The sequence below is a fragment of the Dermacentor silvarum genome, chromosome 6 (assembly GCF_013339745.2).
Source record: "Dermacentor silvarum isolate Dsil-2018 chromosome 6, BIME_Dsil_1.4, whole genome shotgun sequence".
In the NCBI taxonomy this organism is placed as follows: Eukaryota; Metazoa; Arthropoda; class Arachnida; order Ixodida; family Ixodidae; genus Dermacentor; species Dermacentor silvarum.
In genome coordinates this window covers 188,204,664-188,213,532 of record NC_051159.1, presented here as the reverse complement: position 1 = coordinate 188,213,532, position 8,869 = coordinate 188,204,664, and positions in this window count along the sequence as shown.

The following is an 8,869-nucleotide window of genomic DNA, read 5'->3' as shown; positions in this document are numbered from 1 at the left end:
TTGTTTTCCGCATGCTTGCAGGTCACCGCTGTGCCGTGAAAATTAGTGCCAAGATGACTTTATTCAGACGTACCTGTTCTGCGCGCGAAATTGCCATTGGCAGCTTCGCGATGCCCCAGAATAAACACGCAATTAACAGGAGAATAAGCGCTGCGGACCGCCAGCGCGCCGTAGGGCGCACCATAACTTCTTGCGCAAGCAACGTTAATCTGTGGGTCAGCTAAGCTTAGTCATTGCGCACTGTATAATTTAAGCACGATTTTAATCACCTACACAGGAATCAAGAAACGTAAATATAGGTACGAGCACAAGCGAAATTGCAACACTTGACGGGCAGCCTTGGGTGAACGATTGCTAACAATCAATGAGTTGAAGTAATAAACAACTTGCATGCTATCGTATTTGGTGAAGAGTAAGCACGGCTATGTTCAGTTAGCGGACACAGTTAAATAAAAATGTGGGCGAGGTGTTTTTCATGGCAAAACATTCACGCGAACGCGCGACTGCCCTTCCAAGCGCGGCAGATCGGTGCCCTTCTACTCACGGTGGCGCCTCTGGTGGCAACTTTTGTCCCTATATGAAACTTCGGCGGGAGTTTCATGACCAGAAGAAAGTATTGAAGGACCCTGCTACTATCCTTGCTTCGTATAGCTCTCTACTAATTTAATATCGCAATTGATGCTTCGCCTTTCGGGCAAAACTGCGACTTTTTATTGCGATAGCAATTATATGGACACTTCAACTGGATTTCTGCCGTCGGCGTCGCCGTCGCCGTGAGGTTCTGTATAAAGTCCAAGGGCGATAAAATCGTCGCAACGCGCCGTATGCGCGAGTGAAAGCACGCGGGGGACGCGCCCTATCATGGAGAGCGAACGCACGGCGGAAAGCAAACGCGATCGTCGCGCGAAAGGTCGTGGGGGTATGGGAGGGAGGGAGGGAGGCGGGGCGACGCTGTGCTGCTTCACCAAATGCTTATCTTGCAACCGGACGCAAGGGGAACTGGCCACTCAATCTCCAACGCGAAAGCAGGATGGATGGATGGAGAAAACTTTATTTCGTCAAAAAGCATGTGCGGACGATTCCGTGTTAGATGGCCATCAACCCATGGTTGACGGCGACCTGGGTGGCCCACTCCACGACGCTGGTCTGTACGACCGGGTCTGAGCTGGCCAACACGGCCTCCCACTGCTCGAGAGAAGGATCAGGCATAATATCCACCGGTGGCGACAATATGCTACATTCCCATATGATGTGGTCATAGGTTGCCAGTTCCTGGCACCATCTGCATTCCGGCTTAATCTCCTCCGGGTATATTTTGCTCAACACGTATGGATTGGGAAAAGACCTAGTCTGCAACCTTCTCCATATGCATTCCTGCGCCTTAGTCATCTTCTTGTCTGGGGGTGGGTAAATCCTCCGCTCCAGCTTATAGTGGTTTGTAATGTCGTGAAAGGACACCAGCCCATCTCTCGTGGACCTCCCTGGAACGACCAGCCCACCTGCTCGGCTGACGAAACCTCGAGCATTTATGTGAGCCGCCTCGTTCCCAGGATTCCCAGAGTGTGCTGGCACCCAGACAATTTCCACCTCCCTAGTCTCTCGTCTCGTGGCCCTATTCAGCAATTGTGCCGCCGTGACAGATATTCTGCCCCTTGCCAAATTTCGGATGGCTGTTTTTGAATCGCTGAGAATCAGGTCAGATTCAGTATTAGCTATAGCTAGCGCTATTCCGCTTCCTCTGCAGTTTCTGAGGAGCGGGTTTTGACCGATCCAGAGGCGATCGAGCGTCCCCGTCCGTCCACCACCGCAATCACAAATGCGTCCTTGTCCTTGTACTCCGCAACGTCTACATAGACTGCCCCGTTGTACTTCCCGTACTTAGCATGTAAAGCTCTAGCTCTTGCCTTCCTGCGTTCCTCATGATGTATCGGATGCATATTCTTGGGCAAAGGCTTTATGTATAAGGTCTTGTGGAGTTCCCGCCGCACCTGAGTTTTCATGTCCCCGACAGGAGCCTTAACCCCAATACCGATCCTCTCCAATATGTCCCTGCCCGATTTAGTTTTCGAAAGCCTAGCGAGCTGCATCACCAAGTGTGCCTCCCGTAGTTCTTCCAGGGTGTTATGCACCCCTAATCTCAGCAGCCTTTCGGTAGGCGCATTGTTAGACAGCCCAAGGGCCGCCTTATACGCCTGCCTAATCATAGCATCCACCTTGCCTTTTTCCGTCGCGTCCAACTTCATATAAGGCGTCGCATAAACTATCCTACTGAGCACAAACGCCTGTACTAGCCTACACAATTCCTTTTCCTTCACCCCTCTTTTGCGATTGGCGATTCTCCTGATTAGTCTCACGGTGGCGTTGACCGTATTTTTAAGCCTTGCCAAAGCCTCCCTATTCTTCCTGTTAGTCTGCAGATACAGACCTAGAATCCTAATCGTTTGGGCCTCAGCGACCGGCATACCCCCCACCTTCACCTCTAGCGGGGGTGGCGGAACATAGTGCCTCGCATGTAGTCCTCGTGGTTTGTCCCTAACCACAAAAAGCTCGGACTTGGGCTGAGAGCACGTGAGTCCCGCCTCCCCCGCTAGCTTTTCCACAATATCTACTGCTCGTTGCAGTGTATCCTCCAGTTGTCCGTCACTGCCCCTGGTAACCCATAGAGTAATATCGTCCGCATAGAATGTGTGTTTTAGTCCCGATATCTCTTCCAGCTTCGGCGGTATCTTAATTAAGGCGAGGTTAAACAGGAACGGCGAAAGAACTGACCCCTGCGGTGTCCCTCTGGCCCCCAACGTGAAGGAATCCGATTTCACTTCTCCGACCACAATCTCTGCAGTCCTGCCCTCCAAAAATGATCTGATGTAACGGAAGGTTCTGCCCCCTGGTCCTATGTCTGATAGGTTCCTCAATATTGCCTCATGGGCAACATTGTCAAAAGCTTTATTTAGGTCGAGCCCCAAGATAGCCTTGGTGCCCGTACCGTACCCAGGATCAATCACGTCCGTTTTCAGCTGTATCATGACGTCCTGCGTAGACAAATTGGCCCTGAAGCCAAGCATCGTTGCAGGCAGAAACTCCTTGTCCTCAGCATACCCCTGAAGCCTGTTGAGGACCACGTGCTCCATCAATTTGCCCACGCAGGATGTGAGCGAGATGGGGCGCATATTCTCAATACAGAGCTTCTTCCCTGGCTTAGGAATAAATATAATCCTAGCATGCTTCCACTGTGCCGGGATCTCCCCGGCCACCCAATACTTGTTCATCAAGTCGGTGAGCGCTCCCACCGACTTGAAATCCAGGTTTCTTAGCATTTTATTAGTAACCCCGTCCGGACCCGCGGCCGACGTAGTACGGAGCTGCCCCAGGGCAAACTCCACCTCCGCCACCGTAAAGTCCTCATCTAGTACCGAATTTTCCTCTCCCGAGTAGTGCGGCAAGCAACCGCCTGCCCCACCGTTTATGTAACGATCCCGGAGTTCCTGCATAAATTCTGCAATCGTGCCTTGATATTGATGCACTAATCTAGCTATTTGTCCCCTTTGCGCCGACTTAGTTACCGCCGGATCTAAAAGGTGCCTCAACAACTGCCATGTCTTTTTGCATCCGAATTGACCATTCATCCGATCACAAATCTGTCCCCACTGCTTGCACTGCAAGTCCAACGTGTAAGTTTCGATTTCTCGTTCTAGCTTGGCCATCCTCCTACGGAGGACTCCATTATGTTTTTGTTTCCTCCACCTCCTCAAGAGACTCGCGTGCGCTTCCCACATGTGTAACAATCTAGAGTCCGCCTATAGCCCTCCTCCTCCATCGGAACCTCTTCCGTGGTACCCTTTACATCCTGCTTGAGCGCCTCAACCCATGCTTCCAGGTTCTCGATTTCCGCAATCGCGGTGTCTGCCCTGGTTTTCCGAAATCTGTCCCAATCCGTCACTCTAGGCCCATTTATCTTGTCTTTATGCTTCGCAGCACTAAACACCGTGGACAGGATATAGTGATCACTCCCCAGTGCCTGTCCCGTGTTTACCCACTTTGCAGCCCGGATACCCTTCAGAAATGTGAGGTCTGGAGAGGTATCAATGCTCACGCTATTGCCTATCCTCGTATGATCTTGCGGGTTGTTCAAGAGCGTCCACCGCAGGTCCTGGGCCACCTGCCAAAGCCGATTGCCCTTTGGGCTGGCTCGGATGTAACCCCACTCCGGATGCGGCGCATTGAAATCCCCCACCACTATAAGCTGAGCTCTAGCCGCTAGCCGTTGGGTCTTCATTAGGAGCTGTGGCAAGCCGAACCCCTTATCTTTTGGAGAACTATAAACATTAAGTATAAAGAGACTCTTATCATCCTTACGTTTGGGCACAATCTCTAGCAGGACGTAGTCCTCCCTGCTGCAATCTATGGTATGCTGAATTGCCGTGGTGTTGCGATGGACTAGCACGGCTGTGAATACGCTCGATACACCCCCTGGATCCATCCCTGGCGGTGTATATGCCTTAAATCCCGGTAATTTCACCGAGCCACTAGCCTCTTGTAAAGCTATAATGTCCGGTTTACTATCCAGATTTTGTATGCGCAACTGCAGGTTCCCCCGCTTGCGACGGAAGCCCCTGCAGTTCCACTGCCAAACCTCAATTTGTTGGCGAGGGGCCATGATGAGGCACTAAGTTGACTAACATCGGCGCTTGGCCGACTACGGCAGGAAGTCGTGCCTCCAATAAAGTATGGAGCTGCCGAAACATGTCCATAACCTGGGTTTGGAAAGTCCGAGATTCGTTGGTGAAGGCGTCGAAACGCTCCTCAATTTTGTCTAGTCTGGCTTCGATCTTCCCGACCCGAGCCTCCAACCTATCCTGTCTGTCCTCCAGTTTCCCTACTCTATCGACAAGAGCACTCACATCCGCCTTAAGACTAGTCACTTTAAACGCCGGCTGTGGCGTGTCCGCCGTCGACGTCTCTGCCACCCTCTTTGCATTAGTTCCCTCATCCGCCGGCGGCGGCCTCTTGACCGGCCCTCGATTCTCCACTTCCATAGCTGAGCTCTCCTGCACGCGAGAACCCGCGGCCTGCGCCACTTTTTGTGGGGCCTGCATCACCGGTGCCAGTACCCCTTGTCCTTTGCCGCCTTTAAGCGCGCGTTCCATGTCTGCCATTCTGGCTTCCATCTTTTTAATAGTATCGCCCTGCTGCTGCACCTGCCTTTTCAGCTCCCTCTCTCGAGCAGTCTCATTCGGGGCGCCCGTGTTTGGCCAGCTCACCTTTTTTGTCGTGTCGTTTGCACTGTTTGCACTCCTTTCATGACTGGAACCTTGTCCTCCTGCTTTGCCAGCCCCGGCTCCTGGCAGTGGCGGGAAGGAACCCGACCGGTCCCTGCTCTTGTTTCCGTCTCTCGCACCGCTCGATGACCGCTCCGTGGGCCTCGAGCGCTGCTCCTCCTTGCCATCTTGGCTCTTGTCTTCACTGCTCTGCTGCCGACCCGGTGGCTGCTTGCGGGCTAGACGAAACTTGCAGTTCCGACTCCCCGTGTTGTGCGCCCCATGGCACACAATGCAGTCCGGTGTGCACGTCAGCGACTCTCCTTCAGGCGGTGCAGGATGGTCCTTCCCGCAACGGCGACATAGATTAGTCTGCGGACGATAGCAAACGTCCGCTCGATGTCCCACTCGTCTGCAGTTGTAGCAGGTCTCAACTAATTCTCTATACGGAATCACAGCGTACAGACAGTTCCAGTAAGTGACTTGCCAGGGAACACGTTTCCCCCCAAACGTGATCTGAATCGCCTTCGACTTGCCCAAAGGTCTTGCATCCAGAATTTCCATGCCTTCATTCTTCTTCAGGAATCCTGTCCGAATTTCTTCCACCGGGCATCCGTCGTAAGCATTGTATATGACTCCCCGCACGGAGTTCTCCATCGCCGCCACGTACGCCGAAACCGGAAGGTCGCGACCGCCCAGCTTAAGCGTTTTTACACTCGCATATGCCCCACTGCGATGTATACACGGCGTGCTCACCGTCATCGTGTTGTTCGTCTCGTTGACCCGAACCAGGTCCTCTTCCGCTGCAGTCGCACTCGTCAGCTTCGCTGCCGCTCTCATTGCAGATCCGAGTTCCCTCGGTGTCACCACACTCAAGTCCCAATTCTTGGGTCTGCACACAACCTTGAAATCCTTGGCCGGCATCTTCAGAAACGGTCGTCGTTTCTGCCGCACCGGCGCTCTCCCCCGCTTGACTTGCTCCGCTCCGAGCGCCTTGCGTCCGTCGCTGCCCGCCTGCGTCTCGCGAGGCGTACTCTCGGCGTTGTCGCCGTATAGAGACTTCTTGAATCGGTCTTGTGCCTTCAAAACCGAGGTCCATTCTCCCGCCTCGAACTCTTCGGGCGTTATAGACTCTCCCTCAACCGAGTACTCCAACATCTTCAGCCTCACAAAGGCCCACAACCCCCAAGCACGGCCCCGAAGCCCGGCGTCGCCGGCGTCGGCTCGGCCTAGAGATAGCGTCGGCTCGGCCTATCTTGGAGCCGCGGGGTTGAGTGGAAAAACCGTGGTAAGACGCCTAAAAAGGGGGTAAACTTGCCGACCTTTGGTGTCCGCAGGTGCAGGGCAACTTCCTGAAGATGAGTGCACCAAAAGCAAGTCCAAAGTAGAGCACGTTCCGCCGAAAAACGGTCGCAAGGCCGGAGCCCATGCGAAGCACGTCGGCACAGCGTCCCACCACAAAGCGTTCCGCGAAAGCAGGAAAGCGGGAAGGCAGCGCGGGAGGGAGGGAGGGGGCAGCTTCTCCTCTGCCAACAACTTCTCCTCTGCACTTTGCCCAGCGCTGGCGGTCGCCCGCACCGTCTCTTATCTCCACACGGCTCTGACCTTTGTATGTGCTGTGCATTCGCCGCTCAGTTTCCGTTGAAGCGATAGACCGCGCAAACCTTCGCCCGGTGCGGCGGCTGAGGCTGCGTTTGCTGCCAGCGTTTTGACAGTCGTTGTCTGCGGTCATTCAGTGTGATCTATTCATGTTTGCTTGTGCGCGCTGACACCACGCTTGTTAATTCAGTTAGTAAGCGAATGTATCCAAGTTTATGCCGCCGATAAAACTACTATCCCTACTCCGAATAGATCTCTACTAATTTGCAATCGCAATTGATGATTCGCCTTTCGGGCGAAACTGCGACATTTTTTAGTAACGCGTACATTACTTCAGCGTGCAGGGTTACGCTTTAGCAACACCTATTTGTGAGCGTAAACAATTGCTGGAGATCGGTTCGATGGGAATATATTTTCGGTTTACTGTTTCAGCCGTAGAGTTCGGTGACATCACCAGCTGGGCTGCTGCTATAAGCCTTTTCCTGCTTTTCTAGTAATAGTTCCATGTTTGTTCGAGGGTTCGACGACGAAGCGTACGTGGTAGCGGCCAAACACTCAGCAGCTGCTCTCGCCAGGTACACCATATTGGAGCTGGAGGCAGTGCGAGGTGTGTGTGATATCTGACATGGTAAAAAGACGTCGTCGGGGGTATAGTTACGGACTGACGTGTTAAAATTGCGCACGCGCGCCAATTGCACGCAGAAGGCTTCTTCGCCGTACTTCCTGTTGAAAATCCCCCCCGGACGTCTGGCGTGACTCGGTTTGTCACAAGAATAAAATAACCACGTGTAGAATGCAAGATGCGTGGAAGAATCGTGCTTCGCGCCACTGAAAGCTTTGGCATGCCTGCGCATCATTTGTAGGCTTCACTGATATCTCACCGGAACTGCTAAAACAGGCCACGGGCTAGTAACGATGGGTATTTCGAGGCATCAACGACTGCGAGCGCGCGCTGTCATGAATAAACGAAAAAGCAGGGTGAATATGCAATATCATCATCATCATCATCATCATCATCAGCCAATATTTATGTCCACGGAAGGACGAAGGCCTCTCTCTCCCTGTGACTGTCTTGAGCAAGCGGATTCCAACTTGCGCTTGAAAATTTCCTAACTTCATCGCCCCACCTAGTTGTCTGGCGTCCTGGACTGCGCTTTCCTTCTCTTGGTATCCATTCTGTAACTCTAATGGTCCACCGGTTATCCATCCTACGCATTACGTGGCCTGCCCAGCTTCACTTTTTCCGCTTAATGTCAACCAGAATATCGGCTATCCCTGTTTGCTCTCTGATCCACGCCGCTCTCTACCTGTCTCTTAACGTTAGGCCTAACATTTTTCGTTCCATCGCGCTTTGTGCGATCCTTAACTTGTTCTCGAGCCTCCAAGTTTCTGCCCCATATGTTAGCACCGGTAGAATGCAATGATTGTATGCTTTTCTTTTCAACGACAGTGGTAAGCTCCCAGTAAGGATTCGGTAATACCTGCCGTATGCACTCGAACCCAATTTTATTCTTCTGTGAATTTCTTTTTCATGATCAGGGTCTCCTGTGAGTAACTGACCTAGATAAACGTACTCCTTTACAGACTCTAGAGGGTGACTGGCGATCCTGATTTCTTGTTCCCTTGCCAGGCTATTGAACATTATCTTTATCTTCTGCATATTCATCTTCAACCCCACTCTTACACTTTCTCGGTTAAGGTCCTCAATAATTTGCTGTAATTCGTCCCCATCGTTGCTGAATAGGACAATGAAATCTGCAAACCGAAGGTTGCTGAGATACTCGCCGTTTATCCTCACTCCTAAGCCTTCCCAGTCTAAGAGCTTGAATACTTCATCTAAGCATGCAGTGAATAGCATTGGAGAGATTGTGGCTCCTTGCCTGACCCCTTTCTTGATAGGTAAATTTCTAGTTTTGTTGTGGAGAACCGAGGTAGCTGTGAAATCCTTCCAAGATATTCACGTATGCCTGCTGTACTCCTTCATTACGTAGTGCATCTGTGACTGCTGGTATCTC